Genomic DNA, 12782 nt, shown 5'->3' with positions numbered 1-12782 from the left:
TCCTAATGGCTCAACCATGCTTGGCTCATGGGTTCTTGAATGATAGCCCATTTCACCATTCCATTCCATTAATGGACATCTTTGGGGTGAGACCCAGAAACGGGAGGACACGGGAATGACTCTTTCTAAGAAGTCAGAGATGAAGCTTCAGCACCCTCGGGTTGCATTTGGAAGAGAGGACTAGGGGCAGTTAGGTGGTACAGTGAATAGAACACTGGCCCTCGAGTCAGGAGGACCTGAGTTCAAATGTGGCCTCAGACACTTAACCCAAAAAGTAGCCATGAGACCTTGGGCTAGTCACTTCACCCCAATCTCCTTCCAAAAAGGCTAAAAAAGAGAGGATTGATGTGGGAAGGAAGACATTGGGGCACTGGAATTCTTGAGTTGGAAAAATTGAAGAGGTAAATAGGGATGGTGGGTGGAGAGTGTCCGCAAGGTAATTGATTGAACTGGTGCCTGAAAGAAGGCATCAAACAGTAAGAAGGCATGGGAAATATAGGAGGTTGATAAAAATAAAGAACATGTTGGTGTCTGGTTGGATCTTCCACGAAGCGTGTAAAGTTTGAGACCTGATTTCTGACTCTGAGATGCTCCTTTTGCCAACATCCACTGAGTGGATCCTGTCAGTCCTGCTAGCTGTCCTGGGCTCATTATTCCTGCTGTGAGTGGTCACTGCCCTTGCTGTGGTGGTGGTGGTTGTTGTTGCAGCCCTCTCTTGTCTTGTCAGCGCTGGAGTTTCTGTTGTCGTTTGCATTCCTGGCTCTCTTCAGTGCTCAGCCAAAAGGAATGAAGGTGATAGCTCACAACGTTGGTTGCTGCCCCCAAAGCCAGTCTTCTCCTGGGGAGCTACGTCAGCCATTTTAATGAAGTTGGTGGAAAGAGCCCAGGCCTAAGTCTTCTCAGACACTGAACATTCTGCAGGTGACCCTCTGGAAAGAGGGATCCATTCAGAGAGGGGAAAGTATGACTTCTCCCATTGCCTTCCATTGATTGGAGGCTGCTCCATGGGAAGCAACAAAGGCATTTCTATGGAACTTTGCCGTGCTGACATGCACCCTGTGGGGGAGGGAGGTTCACCATTTTCTAGATGAGGAAACATGCCCAGCTTAGTCATGGGACATGGCCCAGATCACACAGCAACTTGGGGTGACAGCTTGGATTCCAGTTGACTGAAGGGCTTCAGGTTTTCCATTCCCCTACAGTCCAGTTTCCCCATTTCCCCATGCCCATCTGTGAAGGCTCAAAGGAGGGGGAAGTGTCCTGGGCATGTCCTTTGGCAGCCTTATTCTGTGGCTTTTGACCCCCACCCTTCTCATGTAGATGCCGCAAGGTCCTGTGTAATCCTGACTATGGTTCCATGATATATAAGTTGTTTCTTTCTGGCAGCTTGCAGTATTTGCCCCTTGTCCTGATAATTTTGGAATTTGGCTACAATATTCCTTGGCATTTCTGTGTGGGTTCTTTTTGAGGAAGTGATCTGTGGATTCTTTCTATGACGGTTTTACCTCTGGTTCTGTGACCTGAGGGCAGTTTTCCTTGATGTTTTCTTGGAAGATGCTGTCCAGGCTCCTTTTTTGTCATGGCTTTCAGGGAGAGGGCTGGATAATGGTTAGTTTCCCTCTCCTGGGTCTGTTTGGCAGGTGTGTTGATTTTCCAATGAGGTATTTCATGTCTTCTTTTGTTCTTTTCATTATTTTGATTTTGTTTGACTGATTCTAGATGTCTCATTACCTCCCCTTTCACAATTCTAATTTTTAATGAATTGTTGTCTTCACTGAGATTTTGTGCCTCCTTTTCCACGTGGTCCATTTCGCTTTTGAAGGAGTTCTCTCCAGTGAGATTTTGTGCTTCCTTCTCCATTTGGTCAGTTTTACGTGATAAGGAGCTGCTTTCTACAGGCAATTTTTGTCCTTCCTTTTCCAAACTATTGACTGTCTCTTACATACCTCTGATTTCTTTTTCCAAATTTTCTTGTATGTCTCTTATTTGACTTGTCAAATCCTTCTTGAGTTCTTTGAAGCAGGCCTTTTGGGCTTGAGAGGAGTTTGTATTTCCCTTTGAGGTTTTGGATTTGGTCTTTTAGAAAATGTTGTTCTCTTTTGACTTTGTGTTTTGATCTTCCCCATCCCTGTTTTCAGAATGTCTGGTCATTGGCATTGGAGTGTTTTTATATTTCCTGGATTTTAATGTCGATCTCTCCCCCATGAACACAAGGGCACTGACCCAAAGTTCTCATGTTGTTGGCTAGTGGGTTGAAGGGGGATGCGGGGTAGGGACCTAGTCCCTGGCTTTGTGTGGTGGGCCCTGAGGTCCTGGCATCTGGCAGCTGTAGGGAGGTGGTAACTGAACTGATGCTGAGCTGGGGTCAGCAACACTGAGACACTGCGGTGGCATTTGGGCCAAACCTGGGAAATTCGAGGAGCAAAGGCAATTGTGAGCATCTCTCAAACCACCCTGCTTAGGAATCCACCTTTTGCAGGGACTCGAAGTGAAGCCAGAGGGTCTGTAAGGACGGAATGTCTAGCTCCCCTGGTGCACACAAATCCTCTAGGGATTCAGAGAAAGGAGATTTCTACCAACTGGAGACATTGGGAAGAACTGAGTGAGCTGGTCCAACCTCACCAGAGTAGCATTACAAAAGGTGTTGGGTGTCTCTTCACCACTTTCTCCCAGTTGGAAATGGCCTTTCTCCCCTCATAGTCTTAGCACTTTATCTGGACCTTAAGTTTCTAGTTGTTAGAACATAACATTCATAGTCAAAGACCTTGGGTCAAATACTGGCTGTACTTAAACCACTCCTTGAAGCTCTGGGCCTCTGTTTTCCATCTGTTGGATTAGAGGGTGGTACAGATCACCTTTAAGGGTACTTCCTCCGCAGAGAAGATTTGGGGAGAAAAATCTGGAAGGCAGACTCTGTATGTGAAAGGGGGTGCAAGAGAATGGAAATGGGGAGAGAAATAAGAGGGCAATGGCCATCATCAAGGTTGTTATTGTGATGGGGCTCTAAGGTAGAGTTTGGGTCATGAGTAGAGTTAGGTGCCCATCTGAGGGGGAAAGTTGCTAAGGAATGCCTGCTTGAACCCGACGTGACAATTACATTTCTTAGCTTAGTGGTGGCTGTGGGGAAAGGACAGCCATGGTTCCCTAACAGCTCCTAGACAAGAAGCAGATTCCACATTCCATGAAGGACTTTGGATTGCAAGAGGACATAGTTTAGATCTCATGTGATCCAATGAAGACCAACCAGTGGTGCATCTGAGCTCCCTGCTCAGTTCCCATCCCATGGACCTCGTACTCAGTCTTGGTTTATTCCCCTCCATATCAGATGCCCCCACCATTCCCCACCCCCCATCTCCAGACAGATGACATCTCAAAATTTGTAGAATCCCTTGGTTTGCCTGGTTTCATCCAGCCAAGAGGAGGCAAGGTATGATGAGATATGGAAGCAGGAGTCCAGGGACCCAGCCAAGATCTCCAACAGGCAAGTAGGTGACATGAATGCGTTGTGTTGGAGAGAATGATGTCTTTCCTTTTCAGTTCCTGTCATGTTTGCATATAGGAATGAGGAAAGAAATATACAGGTGGTGGGAATTTTTGGAGGCATCCATGTGGGTAGGGCAGTGGGGATGGTCACATTAAAGCAGGATTTGGGGGCTTGTATTCATAAATCCCTTGATTCTGGGAACAGAATTTTGGAGTGTAGATCTCCTGTGGAGAGTATGACCTTGGCTGGTGGTGTCAGCTATCTCCTGACTGTGTATTGATTGGTGGTGGCACCGTCTGCTGCCTCAGTGCTGTTGGGTTTTGGAAACTGTTTGCAACTGACTCTTCAAGGTCCACGTTGGTCCAAGGTGTATCAGTGGAGGGAATTGCCTGGGGTCTACGTCTTGACAGATCCAGTGAGCTGCCTCTTCATTTCCTTGATGGCTGAAAGAGGAATGACAGCCGGGATGTCCTGGGTTTGAAAATAGGGGTTGTTCTCAATGGTCCCTGGGTATAGAAAAGTGATATTGGCTGAAATGGGATGATCTCTGGTGGTTGTTTGAATGTGTGTTTCTGGATGAAGTGACTTGAGAGTGAGATAAGAGGATGTGGGATCTCTAGAATGTCCAGGGCCTACCTTATTCTATACCTTGAGGGCTATTGCCATTAGTGATTTGCCTTGGGATCCAGATCACAGAGCTGAGGGTCCATGGGATGGGCTGTGGTGGCTCCTGGGGGCTTCTCTGGCCTGTTTCTCTGTTCTGCCCTTGGACAATGGAGGCTCCATTCCAAGGGATCACCTGGGGTGGCACCTGCCCCATCCAGGGAGGAGGCCACAGTAGTGTGGGGTTCCAACTGAATGGTCCTGTGAAAGCGACAAGAAGTAAAAGTATTGGAAAGTCACTTCCTAGAACCTCCTACCCCACGAAGGCCCTGTGTTTGTGCTGACTCTCAGGTGGGACTTCAGATGGACCCAAGGGTCACTTATATTATTAACCCAGGATGGGAGCCATGAGAACGACTTCTCTCCTTTGGCCCCTTCTGGGGCTGCCCAGGAAGAGCAGGGTCCCCTGAGCTAACCTGCTTTTGGAAGCTTTTGAGGGTCATAGCCTGTGGCCTCAGCCTCAGGGACTTCATGCCTTGTTCCTTCATGCCAGGCATGTGTGAAGTATAGGACTCTTTCCAAGCCCTGATAAAATGGGCAGGTGATTGGGTCAGTCACCCTGCTTTTTCTGGTTTGGCTGCTTGATAGCCCAATGTAAGTCTTCTACAGCCAGCATGATTTCTTAACAGTTTAATCAGCTGTATTGCACTCCCTCATTGTGTATCCTGCTAGATATAGCCCTATAGATGACCTGGAGTGTCTTCCTGGCTTCCCTCATACCCTGGATATCAGGGGAGGCCCACACATCCAGCAAGACTTCAGTGAACTCTGGGCTCCATGGGTCCCCTTGGGGAGCAGAAGGCTGAGGCCTCTGGCTTCTTCCAGGGCCTGGAGGAGACATGAAGAAATGATTAGAGCTCTGGATAGCCCATGGTAACAATGACTTGCTCCATCCCAGGCCTCGATGCCTCCCACTGTCATTCTGTGAATGGATGGGGGCTCCAAGAATCAGGAGAGATATGCTGAGTCCAACCTTGAGCCCTGTTCTCCTTTTGCTATAGCCCTTTGGACCAAGTGCCTTCCTGCTTTGAGGTCTGACCTGGAGAGAGTGATCTGTGTAGCCGATGACTTCCCTCTGCCCTTGTGTTGCAGCTGGGCTCCATTCCTACAAATAAAGGTCTCAGGGGCCTCAAGCTCTGAGAGGTCAAGTGACTTGCCCAAGGCTCCATAGCCAGGAGGTTTCAGAGGCAGGCCTTTTGCCAGGACTTCCCGGCTTGGAGGATGACTTGCTGCTCTCCAACAAGGTTCTGCCCAGTTTACAAATGAATGAGGATGTGCCTGCCACTGGGGGGGATTGGGTGACTGCTCTCCAGTGCCAGGCCCTGCCCCTCCTCTACACGCTGTCCTTCTAAGCTTGGATGGGTGTGAGGCCTCAAAGGGAAGGTGAGGTTGGGGTAAAGGATATATTTGTGATTCAAGGGACCCAGACTGTCTGAGGGCAGGGCAGGGTCTAAAGCTTCTGCAGGAGAATCTGCTGCTGCTGCTCTGTTCCCTCATGCCTCAGAAACTGAAGAATTCATTTTTTTTTAAAGGCAATTGGGGTTAAGTGACTTGCCCAATGTCACACAACTAGTTTTTGTGTTGTGTCTGAGGTCAAATTTGAACTCAGGACCTCCTGACTCCAGGGCCAGCGCTCTATTAGAATTCATTTTTTAAAGAACTTCCACCATTTTCCTTGTGATCCTGGAGGAAAGAGAGAAGGCTTACATCTTCTCTGATAGAGAACATTCTCCCTGTGTGGGGCAAGTGAAAACTTCTCAGGTAACGAGTCAAAAATCCCAGAAATCTGAATGGAATTATAATAAAGTAGCAAAGATTTAGTACTTTGCAGCCTGAGATCCTTGCTCTATTGCCCTGGTCATGAGCTGAAGGTTTTGCTGAGCTTACCTAATATGTAGGAAGGAAAAGTACATGTTCCTTAAACTTGGCTATGGGCTTAGTTTTCGCTTGATCAGCACAAGTACAGATTTAGAAAGATTACTGTGAGACCTACAGACGGGTCTGTCGTGTTCCAAAACCCCCATGATGCACAGGATATTTCCTGCCTCCCTGTCACCTGTAGGAGGGTCACCATGACCCAAAAGTCCCTAACATCCCCATTATTCATGAAATATTGTCTGCTTTCTTATCCATGTTTTGATTATGTTAAGGAAGTTGACATTTATCTTGTTACAATACTGATGACTTATTTTGTCTGTTTCCTGTTTGCAAGATATGTACCTTCTGCTTTTTGATCTTACACCCATGTGCAGCGCCAGGAGATTCATTTTTGGTTAGATTGTGCGCCTCAGTTCCTAATTAATGGGAACAGGACAGGACAGAGGGAGGGGGAATCGGGGTAATTTGGGTACATAAACCATCTTTTTGCCTCCTGTTTTTCAACCTCTCCTACCAGACTGCTGCTTGTTGTGATGACATCTCCTTCTCGCGAGATTGTATAATAAATCTTTCCTGTCTTTACTTGGAGGTGCCTCTGCTTATTTAATTGAACAAAAGGGGGTGTTTTGTCCCACACATCCCTGACAAAAAGTTAAGTTTTTCCTGACATCAAGCTTTAGTTTTCCCGTTCACTGCCAACACACATGACTCCCATAAGGGGATGAATGGGAATAGAATTCCTTTTTACAAATATGTGAAGAGCTGTGTCTACACCAAGTCTTCTCCACAATCTTGATACTTCAAGTCCCGTGACAGGAGCTTGAGGTGCTGCCCCTGCTGGCTGCCCTCCTCTGGACACTCTCGAGCTTATCAAGACCCTCAAGACTAAACCATGGTGCCCACCACTAGGCATATTACTTCAGGTGTGCTGCCTTTGGAGATCAACAATGGAACCTTTTCTCTAAGGATCACACAGGAATATGTAAAAGGAGCCTTAAAGGCCATCTGAGCCCAGCCTAGTCCCCACCCCTCATTTACAGAGAGAAAACTGAGGCACAGAGAAGGCAAAGACATATCTTAGATCCTCTAGGAAGTAAGCCTCAGCCAAAGAATTCAAGTCCTTGATCTCAAAATCCAAAGACATTTCCATAGCCTTCCTGGGATTCGGAATGTAGGCATATCCATTTGAGGTCAAAATATTGTATACTCTTAGAAAGTCAGTGACAGGTGGCACAGTGAGTTGAGCACTGGCCCTGGAGTCAGGAGGACCTAAGTTCAAATTGGACCTAAGACACTTAACACCATCCGTGTGACCTTGGGCAAGTCACTTAACCCCAATTGCCTGGCCTTCCTCACTCCAAAAAGGTAAAAGAAAAGAAAAAGTCAGTGACATCCACAAGGTGGTAGAGGTAGAATTTGACAGAGAGGATGCACAGCCTGGTCCTCTGTCTATTGGCTCCAGCTCAGAGAAAGACCAAATATGATTTTTGGGGAAAAAATTGTCTATTAACCCATTGTACAGATGGGGAGCCCGAGGCTTGGGAGAGGAAACATCTGACCAAGTAGTTGTTAGTAGACCCAAGTCTCTTGACTCCCCTTCTGCTTTCAGTTTAGTAGACTTTAATTCAGCCCTTTAAGTGAAAACCACAGCTACTGTGGCATCTATGGACTTCAGTCTGGATCAGAACCTGAATGGCCATGAGCAATTCTCCATTTCCTTCTCCTGACCTGCTGTCCCAAGTCCCTCTAGAAACTGTTCTGCAATCCCACCATCCTCAACCCTGTAACCTTTAGGAGACTTAAGGGGGGGTCCATTGAAGCCCAAGGAAGTCCATGCCCAGGCTTCCCCTTATCTCTAGCCTTGGAGAAAATGACTTGGAGCTGGTCCTGCTGAGGCTGCCTCCTCCAAACTGAAGTTTCTCAGAACTGAGGTCCCTCAGGCTTATATTGGTCCTGTAAGTACATCTTAGAGGTGAGTTTTCAACTGATCTCAGTAATTCTATTGGCAGCCTGCTTGACACCTTAGCTAGTAAATGCCTAGCAGTCATGAATAGGAAGGCCCTTCCCAATCCTGGACCTCTTTCCCTCCTCTGTGAGCATTAATTAGAAAAAGTTTAAGGATCTGTAGAGTTTTTTTTTTGCAGAGGGGCAATTGGGGTTAAGTGACTTGCCCAAGGTCACACGGCTAGTTTTGTATTAAGCATCTGAGGCTGGATTTGAACTCAGGTCCTCCTGACACCAGGGCTGGTTCTCTATTTAAGGTGTCACCTAGCCACCCCGAGTTTTTTTTTTTTAATATTAATTTATTTGTTTACTTTTAGTTTACAAGATTCAGTTCCACAATCCCTTGAGTTTTAAATTTTCTCCTCCTCCTCCCCCCCATCCTTATGGAGGCATGCAGTTAAATATAGGATCTGCAAATACCTTCACATTAAACATTAGGTTGTAAAGAAGGATTATAACCTATGGAATGAACAATGGGAAAGAGGAAACAAAACAAAACAAGAAAAAGAGAGCAGGTAGTTTCCTTCAATCTGCATTCAAACTCAGTTCTTTCTCTGGATGTGGACATCTCTTTCCCTCACGAGTCTTTTGGGGTTGTCTTATATATATATATATATACCATTGTATTGCTGAGAAGAGCCCAGTCTATCAAAGTTGGTCATCACACATACGTTGTGTCTGTGATTGTGTACAAATTTCTCCTGGTTGAACTCTTCTCACTCAACATCAGTTTGTATAAGTCTCTCCAGGTTATTATGAAGTTTGTCTGCTCCTCATTTCTTATAGCACAATACTATTCCATTGCATTCATATACCACAACTTGTTTAGCCATTCCCCAGTTGATGGACATCCCCTTGATTTCCAGTTCTTTGCTACCACAAAAAAGAGCTGCTATAAATATTTTTGTTCATACAGGTCTTCCTCCCACTTCTATGATCTCTTTAGGATACAACCCTAAAAGTGGTATTGCTGGGTCAAAGATGCACTTATTTACAGCCCTTTGGGCATAGCTCCAGATTGCTCTCCAGAATGGTTGAATCAGGTCACAACTCCACCAACAATGCATTAGTGTTCCAATTTTTCCACATCCTCTCCAGCATTTATCATTTTCCTATTTTGTCATCTTAGCCAATCTGGCCAGTGAGATGTGGTGCCTCAGAGTTGTTTTGATTTGCATTTCTCTAATCAGTAGTGATTTAAAGCATTTTTTTCATATGCTTATAGATATCTTTAATTTCTTGCTCAGAAAACTGCCTGTTCATATCATTTGGCCATTTATCAATTGGGGAATGACTTGTATACTTATAGATTTGACTCAATTCTCTGTATATTTTTGAAATGAGGCCTTTATCAGAGACACTGGTTGTAAAAGTTCCTTCCCAATTTTCCACTTCCTCTTAGTCTTGGTTACATTGGCTTTGTTTGTACAGAAACTTTTCAATTTAATGTACTCAAAATTTTCCATTTTGCATTTTATAATGCTCTCTAACTCTTGTTTGGTCATAAAATCTTCCCTTCTCCAAAAATATGACAGGTGAACTATTCCTTGCTCTCCCACATTGCTTACAGTATCAGCCTTTATACCTAGATCATGCACCCATTTAGACTTAATTTTGGTGTACAGTGTTAGATAATGATCTATGCCCATTTTCTGCTATACTATATTCCAGTTTTCCCAGCAGTTTTTGTCAAATAGTGAGTTCTTATCCCCAAAACTGGGGTCTTTGGGTTTATCAAATAGTAGACTACTATAGTCATTGACTTCTGAGTCTCGGTGTACCCAATCCATTCCATTGATCCACTCCTCTATTCCTCAGCCAGTACCAAGTAGTTTTGATGACTGTTGCATTATAATAGAGATTCAAATCTGGTATAGCTAGGCCACCTTCCCTAGCATTTCTTTTCATTAATTCCCTTGATATTCTGGATGTTTTGTTCTTCCAAATGAATTTTGTTACTATTTTTCTAACTATAAAGTAATTTTTTGGTAGATTGATTGGTATGGCACTAAATATGTCATTTAATTTAGGTAAAATTGTCATTTTTATTATATTAGCTCAACCCCATCATGAGCAACTGACGTTTTTCCAATTAATTAGATCTGACTTCATTTGTGTTTTGTGATTGTGGTCATACAGGTCCTGGGTTTGTTTTGGCAGGTGATTCCCAAATATTTTATAATGTTTACAGTAACTTTAAATGGGATTTCTCTTTCTATCTCTTGCTGTTGGATTTTGTTAGAAATGTATAGGAACGCCAAGGATTATTTTGCTTTAGCTGAAGTATATCTCCTTGTTTCAAATGTGTTTCTTGTAGACAGCACCTTGTAGGATTGTGATTTTTAATCCATTCTGCTATCTGCCTCCATTTTATGGGAGAGTTCATCACAGTTATGATTACTATCTATGTCTTTCCCTCCATCTTACTCACTCCCCTACTTATGTTTTTATTTCTTCCTTCTCCCTTTCCTTCCTTAAGAGTTTTCCTTCTGACCACCGCCTCCCTCAGTATTCCCTCCCTGTACCCTCTTTACCTGCCCTTTCCCTTTACTACTATTTCCCTCCCTTCTGAACCCTCGTTTCCCCACCCCTTATACCTCCTACTGCCTGTAGGGCACAAGAGATTTTTATACTTAATGGAGTATGTTATTCCCTACTTGAACCTAAACCAATGAGAATAAATTTCATACAGTACTCCTCTTCCTCCCTCCTTTCCCTCTATTATGAGTTTTTGTGTCTTTTCACGTCAGATTCCTAAACTTAACTAATTATGTTGATCCTTCCTTGAACCAGAACCAATGAGAATAAAGTTCATATAATGTTCATCTCCCTCCCTTCTTTCCTTCTACTACACTATGTTTTTATGCCTTTTTGTGTGGCATAATTTATCCTTTTCTGCCTCATCCTTTGCTTTTCTCCCATTACAGTCCTTTTGTGCCCCTTAATAAGGTTTTTTTTGTATCTTCAGATTAGTCCATTTATACCCACAGCCTCTCTCTATATATATATCCCTTTTAAATGTTGCAATAATTATATAAATTATATATAATTATATAAATTTCAATACTGACAGGTATCAGCTTCTCATATATGGATATAAACAGTTTGCTTTTATTGATTCACAAGTTGTGTGTGTGTGTGTGTGTATTTGTATGTATGTGTGTATGTGTGTTTTCCTTGCTTACCTTTTTATGTCTCTCTTGAGTCTTGTAATTGGAGATAAAATTTTCCATTGAGCTCTAGCTTTTTCATCAGGAAAGCCTGGAAGTCCCTTATTTCATTAAAGGACCATCTTCTTGCCTGAAAGATTATGCTCAGTTTTTCCAAGTAGTTGATCCTTGGTTGCAATCCAGGCTCTTTTGCCTTACAAAATATCAAATTCCAATCCCTCCGATCTTTTGGTGTAGAAGCTGCTAGGTCCTGTGTAATCTTGACTGTAGTTCCATGATATTTGAATTGTTTCTTTCTGGCTGCTTGCAGTATTTTCTCCTTTACCTTATAGTTCTGGAATTTAGCTACTATATTTCTTGGAGTTTTCAATTTGGGATCTCTTTGAGAAGGAGTCTGGTGAATTCTTTTAATAACTATTTTACTCTCTGATTCTAGGACCTCAGGACAGCTTTCTTTGAAATTATCTTGGAGGATGTAGTCCAGGCTGTTTTTTTCATCATAGCTTTCTGGTTGATCAAGAATTCTTAGATTATCTCTCCTGGATCTGTTCTCCAGGTCAGTTATTTTTCCAGTGAGATATTTTACACTTTCTTTTAGTTTTTCAATCTTCATGTTTTGTTTGGCTGACTCTTGATGCATCATAGAGTCCTTAGCTTCGATTTGACTGATTCTAATTTTTAGTGAATTTTTTTCCTTGGTTAGTTTTTGAAGGTCCTTTTTTTAGGGAGATATTTTCTTCAGTTAGATTTTGAACCTCCTGTCCCAGTTCACAAATTTTACTTTTTAAGGATTTGTTTTCTTCACTGAAAAATTTTTCCCCCAACTTGGTCAACATATATTTAAATTTATCTTCTGCCTCTCTAATTTGGTTTTTAAAATCTTTCTTGAGCTCCTCCAAGAATGCTTTTTGGTCTTGAGACCAGTTCGTATTTCCTTCTGTGGTGTCAGGTGTGAGTATAGAGTCCATATTGTCCTCTGAATTTGGTCATTCTTGCTAGATATAATAGGATTGTATTGTTCTTGATTTCAGTTTCCTTCTTGCCCATTGTGATTGCCTACTTCCTGAATTTTTGAGTGGATTTCTACTTCTGGGGGTACAGATGTACCTCCTTCTCAGGCTGGGAGCTAGGGGGCCTGGTTGTTGACTTTGTGTGCTGTAGCCTCTGGGTGTCTAGAGTGAGTCCAAGGCCAGGACTCTCAGTGTTTCCCCTGAGTTACCCTGAGGCTCATAGAGTAACATGTGGGGGAGGGATGGTCTGGCCACTTCAGGTTTCTGGCTCTGTGCCCCTGGTCTACAGCTCAGGGAGGCTCAGCAGCTGGTGGCCGCCAGGGCTGGTGTCTACAGATTCCCCTGGTGGTGCTAAGGGACATGGGCTTTTATTGTTAGTGTTTTCTGGCTCCACCCCTGTAGCAGCAAGCACCCCAAGCACATCCTCAGGGTTTGCTGCCCATACAGGTTCTTGGATCTGCTTTGATAAAGGAAAGCAACTCAAAATGGGTTAACAAGCTTACTTTAATCAGTCAGACATATATCATTTACCTTATTCAGGGGAAAAGGTCAGCACCCCAAACTTCAAAGTAT

The 12782-nt window shown here is 43.8% G+C and overlaps 1 pseudogene; it reads right to left on the bottom strand.

The window, feature by feature from the left end:
• Window positions 1-3880: 3880 nt before the first annotated feature.
• Window positions 3881-12782, bottom strand: part of LOC138160766 (splicing factor Cactin-like) — a 26692-nt pseudogene continuing 17790 nt past the window's right edge.

The sequence above is a fragment of the Petaurus breviceps genome, unplaced genomic scaffold, assembly GCF_028583685.1.
Source record: "Petaurus breviceps papuanus isolate PSGF00001 unplaced genomic scaffold, PetGlider_PUasm1.0 182, whole genome shotgun sequence".
Taxonomy (NCBI): Eukaryota; Metazoa; Chordata; class Mammalia; order Diprotodontia; family Petauridae; genus Petaurus; species Petaurus breviceps.
Note: the sequence above shows the minus strand (reverse complement) of the source record. Positions and strands in the feature narration are given on the sequence as shown.